Source organism: Harmonia axyridis, chromosome 2, assembly GCF_914767665.1.
Source record: "Harmonia axyridis chromosome 2, icHarAxyr1.1, whole genome shotgun sequence".
NCBI lineage: Eukaryota > Metazoa > Arthropoda > Insecta > Coleoptera > Coccinellidae > Harmonia > Harmonia axyridis.
In genome coordinates this window covers 20,203,941-20,218,842 of record NC_059502.1, presented here as the reverse complement: position 1 = coordinate 20,218,842, position 14,902 = coordinate 20,203,941, and the positions used below count along the sequence as shown (strand labels likewise).

Genomic DNA, 14,902 nt, shown 5'->3' with positions numbered 1-14,902 from the left:
TTTACAAAGTATATCGGGAAGCTTTATTCAAATTGTCTTTAATATACTGTATTTTTCTTCAGTATACTATATTCATTTCATTTCTATGAGTTTCCCGAGCTATTCGGTAAAAGTGGCAACGGAAAATCATAAGCTCTATATGTAAATAGGTGAAGTATGAAGAAGTCCACTATTTTTCCAAAACTTTAGTTAACTGTATAAATTCGATAGGGTTTCACTAGGCGTTAGAAAGATGAGATTTCATATTACAAAAACTTTCTTGACAGCTTTGTGATTAGTTTAGTTTTTTTTCGATAAAGGCAAAAATCCAAGCCAGCTCTGAAAATGTAATTACTAATTAGTGTTCAGGGTCCTGATATTGTAACAGCCAATCCACGCCATTCTGGTTTCGTCGATTCCTTTCCGGTAATTTCGATGTCAGTGATACACCACGCACTGATAGAAGGCCAATTGTCGAAAATGTCTATAAACTCATGGACATTGTCGAGTGCGACCGTCATGTAAGCACTGTTTCGATTGACCAAGAGCTAAGGATTGCACAAAAAACCGTTTGGAATTATTTGCATAAGGCTGGTCTCAAGAAGAACAACGATGTATAGGCATCACGTAAAAAACCTCATGGACCGAATTTCCATATTCGAATCGCTGCTGAATCGCAACAAAATCTATTTATTTTTGAAAAAGAAGGGAACTGGTGATGAAAAGTAGAGCATTTACGACAACGTCTAGCAAAAACGGTCGTGGTGGAAACGCGATGAATCGGCGGAAACGGTGGCCAGCTAGAATTGACGGCCAAGAAGGTTTTGCTGTGTTGGCAGAGATCTGCTATGAGCTTTTCCCCTACCGCACAACTGTTAACTCGGAACTGTACTGTCAACAATTGGACCGTCTGGAGGAAGCAATCGTCCAGAATCGGCCGGCTTTGGCCAATAGGAAAGGAATTGTGTTCCATCAGGACTTAACCAGGCCACACATGGATAGTAACTTTCCAGAAGCTCCGGGAGCTTGATTGAGAGGTCCTTATGCATCTAACTTATAGTCCGGGCCTGCCACCAAGTGCTTACCATCTGTTTCTGTCCCTGTTCATGGCGAACAATTTTGCTGGTGAAAAATTCGCTTCAACAAAGTCTTGTGTAACTCGATTTTCTCAGTTTTTTGCCAATAGGGACAGGGGCTTCTATGAGAAAGGCATAACGATATTACCTTCAAAATGGCAACAATTTGTCGAATATTTGACCTAAATCGGATAATTCTAACTATGACAATTCAATTGAAGCGTTGTTTCTTAGGCAGAAATAGTGGATTTCTCTTCACTACACCTTATAAGACCTCGCACGTTACCTCGTCAACCAGATCAGGAAGCTCATGGAAATGAACTCATTGAAGGAGCGAAACATTGATACAATTTTTTTTTTCATGATCTAATGTGTAAGAGTAAGCAGTATTCAACGCTGATAGACATCTAATAAATTCTATAGTTTTCATTAAAGGTGAAATCATCCAACTAAATGACTCGATAACAATAATTATACTCCATACTTAATATTATAGTCAATATTCCCATTAAATTCACAGATTCGACGTCGGCAGACAATAACAATAACAATAGCGAAACATAGTTTTCATTCTATATATGGAAAATGGTCCACCCAAATGACTCGATAACAATTGTAATTCATACATTCGTAAATATTCGAAATTCGTTTCGATTCGGCAGTCTCCCAACTGGATGTTATCAAACGTCAAATCTAGGTATTTAACTAGATGTTCCGGTCGAAAATCACATTGTCATCCTGCCTAATATCCGAAATATCACAATCTCCACTCAGCGCAGAGCTGGATGTCGAATGAAAACCGCAGGGTTAAAATCTGAACGTACAAACTAGCGAACGCAGGTCTACATGATTTAATGGAGAACGTATTTGTGAATGTTGCACCTAAATGGGATGTGGAAATATTGGACGTTTAGCAGTAATCGGGTTTTCCTCCCATTTGCGTTTCCAATCAAGTTCACGGTCAATTTCCAATTCCGTGAATCGATACATAATCATTAGTCCATAAGTGGCCTTTCCTGACGTCTATAGGTTCCCTTCGAAGAATAGGGATGTTGCGTCATATAATAAAATCAAATGAATTTAGGTTTTCCACATTGAAGGCCGTTTTTAAAATACTAAAATAGCATTTTCATTATCTTATTTCTCGAATTCAATTCAATAAAATTGATTTAAATTGTGTTAATTCTTATCGACTAACACGTGACTGCGAACGCCAATCAGGGCAATTTGACGTCATAACACTGAAACGTTTAGAACATTGACAAACTAATCTTATCCAGAACTAGTTTATCTATGGTTTAGAACGTTGGATGATTTAATCAAACCGATTTGACTGTCAATATTCAATATTTATATAGGGCTTATCTACAAATTAGAAGCAATTTCAAAATATAGGCAACATCTGCAGGATATCGATATTTCAGTTCTGGTTCATGTGAAATTTTTCAAACCACCCACTAGATGTTACCTAGACGTAACGAGAGGGATTATTGGGGACAGAACCCCCCAATGAATAGAAGAAATATAAAAATGTCAGTAACAATTAAAAAAAAAACAAAAATTTACAAAAAATTAAAAGATTTTGATTTTTCAAAGTAGGGAAATCCCCTCTTGAGTTAATTCTAGTTACGTCAATGCGAGTGTATAAATATGAAATTAATACAGAGAACTGGTATATTCCAACAAAATCGTTTTTAACCATTAAACGCTGTTCATGTCATTCTGGATTTGACAACAGTCTTTAAAATAGGCCTGCATAAAGAACATTGTTCATGTCAATCAATAAGTGTTCCATATACGGGCTGTTGGTGAATAATAGCGACGAATTTCAGGAGGTGATTCTGCAGGAGAAAGCAATGATTGCTGTATAACTTTGGTTCGCCAATGCTTGGTATTCCGAGATACGTGGTGTTGAGAGGGATTACCACCACGTAGTTTTCCGCGTATCAGGTGAACTTTCGTACCCAGCAAATAAGTAGAGGGCGGGACTGTACGACAGTCGATTATTTGTTCATAAAACTATTATTTGACCTCTTTTTTCAAGGATTTTTAGTAGGTTTTTTATGAATATTTTAAAAATATGTCAGTGCTGTGTTCATTGTACATATCATCAATTCTTCTGCGAAAAACGAAGAGTTCTTTATTTTTTCGCAAATTAAAAATATATACTTTCTACAATGGGGATTATTGTTTAAGAAAATTATGTGAAAACCCCATAAAATCGGTGATCTGTAGAAAGAAATATCTCCGATTTTTTTTTGAACGGAGCAGCCACGTGTTGTTTTCCCTCTTGAAGTTTTTCGTGAAAAATGATGATTTATTTATTGCCCTGAAATCGAAATATGAAGTCGAGATATCAAATGAAATTTGGTGAGTTACAAGAAATGTTTATTGTGAATTTATTGGCATGCAATTAAGATATAAGGGTAATGTTATCTTTTTTTGAAAGAAGAAACTAAAAGAAGATGCAACTGAAATATTTCATTATTATCGTTTAATTTCTTTGCATAAAAACAGCACCCCATACTAAAAAAAGGCATGAGATTGCACAAATTGAACGAGCAATTTGAAAATGTTTTTTAGTTTGGAATGTCTCAGTAGCGTACAAATTTTTTCTGTGAAAATATTCAGAAGGAGAAATAAATAATTAGTTTTTAAGAAAAAATTTTCTCGGCATACGAAGCATTCGCGAACAAAAATTGTATAGCAAACTGTAATTATTTTTTAAAGCAGAATCACCCTATTTTTTGACGCCTGGATTTTTCGGACATGTTAATGCCGCCACAGTAGAATCCAAATCAAAACGAAAATTTTCTGGATTGAACACTGAAGGCCACTAGACTTCCATCTCTTTCGCTGCAAAAAAGTCAGCACTACGTCATACGTTATTTTCCTGTCTTAAAACGTTCTCATTTATACCAATACCACAGAATAGAGAGGTATTACAGAAGCGACACTCTTTGACATTTCCTTTGTTCTCGATGTAACCAATTTTGGTGACCTTGAAGAACTCTCAGAAGGCTGGTAGTTCTACATGACCACAGAATAGTAAATATTTATATAAAAACTTCTCAATTCTATGACATGGCGGTCCATTTGAAATTACATTTGTATGATTCCACGTACCAAACAATAAAATCCACCTTTTTTATTTCCACTCATTGTAAATAGTTTTTGAAACGAATCAAAGAACACAACCGAACAGTACTTGTGTCAAACGGGCAATGAACTCGAACACCGAAACACGTGGAAAGATGTAAACCTAACTACTGACAATATGGCGGTTGGGTACCATGAAAAAGGGAGAGTGTCGCTTCTGTAATACCTCTTTATTCTGTGCCAATACCAAACATCATCGGACTTGTAGAATGCAAAATTTTGAGATCACATTTGCGCAGGAGCAAGGGACACCATAGATTCAGTACTCTGAATATCAATGCCTCATTAAGATCAGATAAATAATAGAACGCGAGATATGAAAACCTCGGGAATTTCACCTCCGCGCATGTTTAACACGCACATTTCATCTGAAGAAGCTTTCATATGAGACCATCTATGGTCCAAACTGTATACCTACAGGGCCGGTGAAACAGTGAAACGACCGTTTCAGGCGCCACTTTTTGAGGGGCGGCAATTCGGCTCAGTTTGTTGGTCACTTTTCCATATTTCATCCTTGATTTTTAAAAACAACATCAGGTTGTCCCACTCCGCCGTGTTTGTCAACATTCCCTGCGATAAAAATCTTCAAACTACCTTTACTAAGCCGCCTGTATAATAAATAACATATGGCAGCCCAACCATCATAAACAGAATTCCCTATTACACTCATTGAAAGAGGGATGAAATCATTATTTATTCCACAAACACGAAAAACAAGACTACCTTCGCTTTTGAATACTTTGGAAGCTGATGATGAAACTAGTTACTGTTAAATGTCAAATGTTTTCAGCTTGTTTGATGCTTTTTCAGCAGGGGCGCCGAAAAATTCTTTGCTTCAGGCGCCAAAATTACTAGCGCCGGCCCTGGATACCTTTACAAAATTCCAACAAAATCGAATATGAATTGAAGAGGTGAAGGCTATCTTAATAGTTTGCCGACACACGGACGGACAAAATGGTCTGAAACATACGAACTTTTGAACTGAAAACTAGAAATTTATTTCCAGCATAAAAGTAATTGCGTTACTTCAATGGCTGTAGCTATAGTTGCAGCACAAAGGTGGTTACAAGGTTCGATATCATGAAATAATCAATTTCTCAATTTTCCATAATGCCATCAATGGCGTGCGATACAATTCTTGCTATTTCAACTAAGCATATTTTCTTTTCTCTCATCATCGCGCATAATATGAGTATTTTACAACCACCAACATCCATTATTCGATTCATTCCATAAACTCGTCAATTGTCCAATAATATCACGACATAACATTGCTCGTAATATTGTGCATATTGTGCAATAATTATTGCGACCGTCTATGGGTCATTTTAAATTCATATTTCTCTTTTATGGACTACCTCTAAAATAGGTATGTATTCCTCATGTTGTCACAAATATTTCTCATTTTGTCACAATGAGAACTACAACTAACTTTAAATTAATAGCAATACAACAAAGGTAAAAAATCCTGATCTTTCCAGACATAGTCTAGTCAGTTTTTCACCTGACGTTTCGCCTACTATTACGGTGGGCATCTTCACAGATATCTACGTCGTAGATTGTAACTCAACACTGTATTTCTCAAAACTCTTTTCCAACTCTGTTGAACACTTCAGCCGAGAAAGCCTTCAGCTGAAGAATATTTTTCAACCTTACCAAGAATCCAATTTTTTTTTTAATTAATTAATTTTAGTCTGAGAAAATATTCAAACATGAGATTCAATTCATAGCCTATACTTCCTGAATTATTAATTGGGTATTCGAAGATAATAAACTTGAAGTTTGCGTGAAAAACACTCATATTTTCATAAATTCTACCATGAAATAATAATTTTGGAGGATAAGTTGAAAGTCTTTTTATGATCGTTGTTTTTTTCATCGTCAGTAAAAATAAATCGTTGAAGTTTTATGTGATATCCACATCCACTGTTCACGGTTATTGTTTCGATATAACGTGCACGCCATTTCATAAATTCAATTACTCTTATGTCAAGTTGTGTCAACGTAATGGTCATCATTTCGACCGTAAATTTTTGCGACACTTGTTGACTTTTCAATGCTAGTCGTAATTTCCGGGATGTGTTCCAATATAATCTGAAACTTCGAACAACAAATGAATTTTTCCACAGTTGATAGTCAATGAATTCGTGAGTTCGAATTCATTTCAATTCATAGTGCTGTTGTTTACCTTTGAAACACATCTGGAACTTTCATGGAGTTCAATCAAAATTTCGAGGCATGGGCGTATTTTTTATTCATTTGGCAAATGGTCAACATTAAGATCTTAGAAGGGTGATAAAGAGTCTGATCGAAAACTGTTGAAGAAAAAAGAAATGAAAATGAAATAAACAGATATCTTACGTACAATCAATGTATCAAAACATTAGATATCATAAAAGGACATGTTAGGTGAGGTTAGGTTATATTAGGTTAGGTTAGATATCACAAAAGGACAGGTAAGCTATACGCCTAGGCCTTTCTCTTCTTCTCATTGGTATACTTCAAGGATGAGCCACTTTCGACGAATACATCGTTGGTCATCACATCATGATAACATTCGAAATGTTTTTTCCGACTTTTCTCTAATATTGGACACTATCATACAGGGTGACTTCAATAACATTCACATTTTATAAATTAATAATAAAACAATATTAATTGTTCAAGAATAATTCAACTCACCTACGTCCCATAGTTGAGGGTATACGCCATTAATTCACGAAAAAAAATGTGTCAGAAAGGTGATGTCCTTCTTCCCTCAGGCAATTTTCTATTATATCCAAGAAACTCCTCCACACTCGTTCCAACGTCCCATCAATGATCAACGCCACCTCTGTACGAATCGCTGCTTTCAAGTTATATAAAATACAGGGTTTATGTCGATAAATTTGCTCCAAATTTCCCCACAAATAAAAATCGCACGTGGTAAGGTCAGGAGATGGAGGAGGCCATTGTACATCTCGAAATTTTGAAACTGACAAAGAAACTGCAACACCCATAATGAGCTGTTTGAATTTTAAATTTTTTTGGTAGAACATAGATAGTATAGCAAGGAGTAAATGATTGAAATTTGGAGAAAAAAACGAAGGGTTTACAATTTTTTTAATAAATTTTTAATAATGTGTTTGTCCATTGCGATTGTCTATACACTTTCTTGTCTCGGCATTGATGCAATAAGATGGTCTATTTCTTCTTGAGCTACCTGTACCTTATGACTCAGAGCTGCCAAAGTCCATGGGGGCTGGGGAAAATTTTCAAGCCTTCTACCCATGATATCCCAAACATGCTCTATGGGCAAAAGATCGGGTGATCTGGGCGGCCTTAGCAAAAGATTCAAATGGGTCTCTTCGAAAAAGTTTGAACTTACTCTGGCAACATGAGGACGGGTATTATCTTGCTGAAATATTGGATTCTCGAGCCGTTTAAGATAAGGGAGAACATATGGTTCCACTATTTCTTAAAGGTAACGCAGCGCTGTCATGTTACCTCGAATGAAAACTAAAGGTGACCTACTTGCATCTGCAATAGCACTCCATACCATACGTTTTAGACGTCGATCTTGAACTTCATTTGTGCCCCTTCGACGTCCGGTGCCTACTCTTCTTTGATTTTGGGCATTATCAAACCACGCTAGACAATATCTCGTAACAGTAGTTGGATTTCTGTTTGTACGGTTGGCGATTTCTAGAAATGACAGCCCCGCCTTCAGTAGACCAATAATTCGACCCCTTTCAAATTCACTTAGCTGGCGATAAATTCCGCATACACGTGCTCTAGGCATTTCAACAACAACTAAACATCGACTTTGAATCTCCTCGAACAGCTAGTTTGTTGTAAAATTTAGAAAACATGCAAAAAACGACTACAATATTTAAGTAACAAAAATTGTCTACATGAAAAACTTTCACGACTTTTTTCTCCAAATTCAATCATTTACTCCTTGCTATAGGTACTATATATGTTTCACCAAAAATATTTTTAATTTAAACAGCTCCTTCTGGGTTTCTTTGTCAGTTAGTATATTTACGTATCTATTGAAGATCACTGTTACTACAGTGACTTGATATCAAGTCACTATATCTGTTACCACTACTCCAGACTCTTCAAAAAAGAATATAATGATTTCTCGATATTGCACACCATTGTTATGCACATTGTCATAACTCATTTCCAACTAATAATAATAATAATAATCAAATCGAAACTTAATGGATAATTGGGAAGAGCAACAAAAGTCTCTCAAAATCGAATATATTGATAGAAGTGTAACATTGAATACACTACATAAGACAAGGGTGACAAGGGATGAAATTTATTTCAAATTTATTTACCAATGAATTTGAGAGAACCTCCATAACATCCTGTTCATCAAGTCAACTAATTTTCTGCACATCAAATCGACAAATTTCCTCCCATCGACGTCAATTATTCAAAGAAACAAAAATGAACGTATTGGAGCTCATGCTATGGTGTCCATTCTCTATATAGCGTACTAGATTCTAGAACCCTAGGAAGAGTAGATCCGAATGTATCCCCTAGCACTCCTCGCATTACTGTTTGTGTATGTTCCAGTACCAGCTATTCTCAAGAGGTCAATAAGCATCAAACCCTTAGCTGATGACTGAGTGCGCAATTTTTCATTAAATTGCGTATTTTTATGAAGATCTGTGGCAGTGGCAATCCCGAGCGACAATCACATGCGACCGCACAACTCCAGAACACTCAGACACATTTTGAATGTTATGTATGTGTGGCTGTTATCAGATGTTTCCCAGGTATGTACAGGAACACAGTGAAGCAGGTTTATACTTGCCGGTTACTACAGCTGACTTGCATTTCAGAAATGATTTGAAAAATCTAAACATATCGGTGTTTGTAAAATGAATAAGCGAAATTTTTTTCCTGAATTCGAATCATTTTTCATTTTTTCATGGATCGTATATTTTTGTGGCACTTTGTATTGAGATGTAGATTAGATATATCGTAATAAGACTCGCCTCACAGGTTAAAAGATATCGAGTTAACTGAACACAGGTTAGCCCCAATCAGAGGATTTTTTCGGAATCAGAATATCATAATTTCAAAATCATAATATGGCAATGACATCAAGCTATTGACATCTCTCTTCTGCTTCTGGAATGCACTGTATTTCATCTGAGTTTGCTTATGATCTTTGCTCTACCTGTCATCTGCAGATAGTTGTTTTCAACAATTCAACTTTTGAGTCTATAATATCTGCTTCCATGCTTTCAAAATCATTAGAATTAGTCTGAAATTTTCTAAATATGCATCTCACTGAAGTCCATTCTATTAATTGATATAAACCTATATAGATACTATATTTTTTGAAAGTTTGCTGAACATAGTTCTACGAGTGAATTGGTTTTGCAATATGTACTTGTTTTCTGATATAAAGAAAAATTTCATATCAGGAAATATTCCTTCCATAAAATAAACCGTAAAAATATAATTTTACTTCTTGATTATTTGATTTTATTAATTCTTCTGCAATTTTCATGTGATATACCACTAATTGAATTCAAAAAATTCCTCCTTATATCAAACCCTATTTTTATGTTTATTTAATTAACAAACTTGAAGATGCGATTTCTCATTTTCCATATTTTTCGCTAGTCTAGAAAACTAATAAATATTTCGATTTTACATAAAAATACGTCAATTTAACATCGTGAAAGTGCCTTGCTATAATATAACCTATACTTTCTTTCATCTTTCATTTCTATTGTCTATCACAATCAATGAATTGATTCGATTTATTTTCGAGTACTTATACTTGACATATATGTTTACATTCTAAATATACTCTTGGCTACTATTATAGCTTTTTATTAAAGCTTCTATTAATAACATATAAATATGCTTCAGCATCATAGAGTGAAGCTATATTATAGTTGGCATTTAGAAATCTTTTATTATTCTGGTTTAACAGTTTACTGTCCTAATGTTATTTTCCCAAAGCTACAGTATGTTTTGAATTTGAACATCTAGAATATGAATATTTAGATCAAAATTAAATTTTAACCTCTATTACCAAACTTGTAACTTGACACTTCCTTTTGAAACTTTTTTCGTCCTTTCAAAAGAAAGTATAATTTCAAACATATTCAAAAGGAACTAGCTCATAAATTCAAAAATTCCAAAAAAGCCATACACCATGATTTGTATGCAGATTTTTATTTCTATCTATTTTCTTATCCTTGACCTTGACGAAAATCACAATCAAACAATTATCATTAGGCTTGAAAATGGAATAATCTTTCTGCATTTCTTATCAGAGCTTTCAATTATTTCTGGATTAAAAGTGAATGAGTTTAATAGCGAGTTATATGAAAAAAAAACTTTATTTGAAATTCACTATTTGGCGAATTTGTCTGAATGTTTAAAAAAAAAGGTCAAGACAAGGATACTATAGTAGCTTGAAAATATGGCATTTCTGATAGATTAGTCGGAATTTTGAGAAGGAATATGTAATAAGTGTGAAGTATGATAAGGATTTAGTGTTTTTTCAATACTCAAACCCCACTATCGATGACGTGCCAAATTTCCAGTCATGTGCCTTATAATTTTAATAGGGCAATCAGTCAGTACCTAGGTCTGTAAAATAGAAAATTTTGCAAGATCCACCAAAATATGGAAACATTGGAAACTTTCAAAATGTAGGACAGTTTCGAAAGTATGGAGTATGAGGTGGTACCTACAAATGGGTACTAATAAAATCAAACGATATAGTTCTAGATGGAACTAGATCTGGTGCATAAAAAAGCGTTTCAGAAAGCTTCCTCTCACCTCACAAAAGAAGTAAAATCCCCTTCTTTATTCTTGTTTGAATTCTTCGAGTTTTAGTAATGGAAATATGTACATCCAATAATATTTTATCCTGTGAGTCATAATGAAGAATAAAGATGATACGAAGCATTACACATGAAAATAGGTAATATTTTTACATTTCGCTATTTATTGTTCCCCTGGTTATAAAGTATACATTATTTCTCACTATTTTCGGCCAAAAAATTATATATATATATATATAGGTGATAATATTTTGTTTTCAAAGAAGAATATGCAAGTAAGCTTTTATTCCGGTATATATGTATGTTGAAAACCTGACAGAACTGTGTTTGTACAATATGGTACCAATTGAATTTTACATTCTAGTATATATTATTGAATCATTTCATTCGTTTATGACAACGCCCAATGTTATAAATCAACAAATTTTACAACTTTTATGTTACTATAATTGTATTCGTACTTACCTACTTCACACATCACATTGGTGATTTCTGGTGAAATAATAAATATTTTCGGCAAAATCAGAAATAAATTTGGATATTCGAGTGTTTTCTTGGTAACAAAATCATATGCCATATCAAATGAAATAATCAGCTAACGGCCTAACTGCTTTTGTCTGGTATAGATTATACTGGAATGAAATTAATAAGAAACGTAACGAATTCATCAAATAACAGACCACGTTTCTAACAATTGGTACCATATTCATCCAAACCGTACTTCCTTTCCACTTTTAGATGTAAGTAAAACTTTGCTGTTGCATTCTGATCGAACTGAATTTCCTTCGGAGCCTATGATCGATATTCAAAATTTTTCTACTGCAGGCGGTGTGAATTCTGAAGATCTCATACTGGGTAAAAATAAAAATATAGATATGTATAACTAAGTAAATGAAAGTGGTAAAAGACAATTCCAAAATAAACGAAACACTATATTATTCCCTCTAGCCATAATTATATGTGTTCAGTTCGATCATAATGGATCCCAATGACAATATTCAATCCTCCAAATGGAATATTTACGTCGTTTTTGAAACACGTTCATATTTCATAGCATTGTAACATAAACTTTACCTTATCCTCGACAATCGTTTCAAATTATACAGCTACCTATTTTTCATAAACATATTTCACAGTAATCTTCAGTGTTATTAAATGTATGCATGTTAATATTCCAACTCTCCTACAAACAATTCAGTCTGACCTATTCATACATAAACCCTTCAACTTATCTGAACAGAGGAGAAAATGACAGAACTTCAGTCTCAAAATAAGAAGCGCATGCATGAATAGTGATGAATATACTCCTATATGGAAATGGTTTTTAACGCATGCGTTAAAGATAGGACACAATGATTTTTAAAGATCATCAAACGTGAAAAAAGTTTTCTCCGAGTTCTCTCCCATCTTTTTTTCTACTTCTAAAATCTGTCGCTCGCTGCTTATTCAATTTTTCTACAGAGGTTGTGCTACTTGCTCAATGCAATCACTAGAAATCAGAAATTTCGATTTATGCCTAGTGCATGAGTTTTCAAAAGTTCTAAGTAAAATCTTTCAACACTTCGTATTCATCCCTGAGGGATAACTTTTCATATCTTCTGAAATAAGTGTTCAATATTGTCATTATAAATAACTTCATATATCTATGCCTATAAATTCTAAAATTTCAACTGGTTTGTGAATAATCAAAGATGATCTGAATACAATAACTTCATTCTTTGTAGTTGTTTGTTTGAATTTTTAATAATGAATTTTCCAATGTTCAAATCTAATCCGTTTTTACAATATTGTAAAATATAAATCGAGAATAATGAAGAAGTTATTACTTGGATTGAAGGAAATAATAGATAATGCCGTATTGAGCCAGAAAATGTATTTTTTTTATCATCATCATTAATAATCAGTACAGAACCACGAAAGAATAAGGGAACTCGAAAGATATGGATAGAATTTCTGAAAATAAATTAGGATTATGTGGCTATACAATACTATTTTTATTGAGATACTTCTTTATTGCTAACTGTATTTATTGCTCTCATTCTAAAAAAATATTAAATGGGTGGTATCAGACAAAATTCGACATATTTTTCTTCACATAGGATGCCAAAAATACATTATATTTAAAATAAAAATCTTAAATGTTTTCCATATATTTTATCGACTCAGATCATTTAAATAAATTGTAGACAATCATAATCTGTTCTTGAATGAATGTTTATGCTGAATATTAATTGAAATACAAATGTATATTATTGAATTGTTGACTGAGAATTTCAAATTTCTATCAATTAATAAAAAAATAAAGTCTAAAGGCACTGCAATAATATTGAAATGTTTAAATTTCAAATTGTACATAAGAAAATCCATGTATTTTTCTTGAAATTCTTACATATTTGAATTCTCTCTTGAGCATTGAAGTTGTATTTGAGATCATCTTTCTTTCCTATTTCGGAAACTATTTTAACTTTTTCTATTCGACAATCTCCTGCACAACTTTAATTTCTCAAAACTATAATGGAATGTCACTAAATGTAAAGATTGAACACAAAATAAAATTTTACGACTGTTCATATCAATACTCATTATTCAATATTTGTAAAATTGAAGATTTTATTAATTATAATCGATGTAAATATGATTTAGAGCAGTTAATCAGACTGCTCAAAATGGATGTGATTAATGATGAAGGTGGTTATGTAAATCAAATTGAGAAAAGCAAGTACAAATCAGAACAAAATGTTAAGTTGTTGTGAGATGAAACTGAAGGCTAAATATATATGTAAATTTTTGAAGCTGAGTCTCTATTTTTAGCCATATTTTCAATCAGAAATTGGAGTTAAATATCGATTTGAGTACTACAATAATTTTCGATTTCGATGAAATGGGGAATAAATAAAATGTGATATGTTTCACCTTTAGTTTTATTTCTCCTACCTACCAAGCTTCAAAAGATGCGTGTCAAAATTTCGTAATATATAGTTAAGTCTAGATCGAGATATTGAAGGTTAAATAATGCTACATTTGTTGTTGTTTAAAAATGGATAGAAACGAGTTCGTGTATATTGACAATACTCCTTGTCATAAATCGATAAACATCATGGTGGATCATTGAGGTTCTAACTTCTTGACCACCCAGCTGATTCTCTAGATGTGGCGATAAATGATTTAGACGAATGCAAATAAGAATAATCTTTATGAAGTTGTTAGATGCGCTATTATCCTTAGTTATTTATTTGAACATTAGAAAGCAACTTTATTTCCTCATTGTCTCAGAAGTTTTCAACAAATTTTGTATTCAGAAGTTCAACTGAAAAAAAATTGTCAGAAACTGTCACTAAATCATTTAATTACGGAAACCGGTCAAATTTGCAAAAAAAAATGTTTTTTCGAAAAACGGGTTTTCCTCAATAATTAATCACAACCCGCTTCCGTGAACAAAATTTGAATTTCTGTTATGTTTGTTATAAGGAAGAAGATCTATAATACAGAGAGTTTTTTTTGATTTTTGAATACCCTGGAAGTACCAGAATGATATTTCTGTATATGTTCATCTGTGATGTCCAATATTTACACATTTAACTTAATCGGTTGTTCAATATATTATATATATATACACTCCTAGTGACTCGCTGCTAGTTCAGCAAAGTCACCAATAGCACGCTGAAATTGTCAGTTCACGTTAGAATACTAAAGCCAAGCAGCTGTGGTTAGGAATTGGACCACTTAGGAACACCGCACTTGCTGTAAGCTTTAGTTTATTTTCTTCAGTCAAAGTGCTCCGCTATATGAATAGAAGGTGTATTTGGCAGAGATCACTGAGTGCCAAACTGACAATACCAACCATGGTTTCAGGATGAAACGACACAAACCTCTAAA

The 14,902-nt window shown here is 33.5% G+C and overlaps 1 protein-coding gene across 2 annotated transcripts in view; it reads left to right on the top strand.

Moving 5' to 3' along the window:
* Window positions 1–11,250, top strand: part of LOC123673652 (SCY1-like protein 2) — a 224,692-nt gene extending 213,442 nt beyond the window's left edge. For both annotated transcript variants that reach the window (XM_045608245.1, XM_045608244.1), the window contains exon 15: window positions 8,787–11,250. The gene's annotated coding sequence lies outside the window, so the exon portion shown is untranslated. The remainder of the gene's footprint in view (window positions 1–8,786) is intronic.
* The last annotated feature ends 3,652 nt before the right edge of the window (window positions 11,251–14,902 follow it).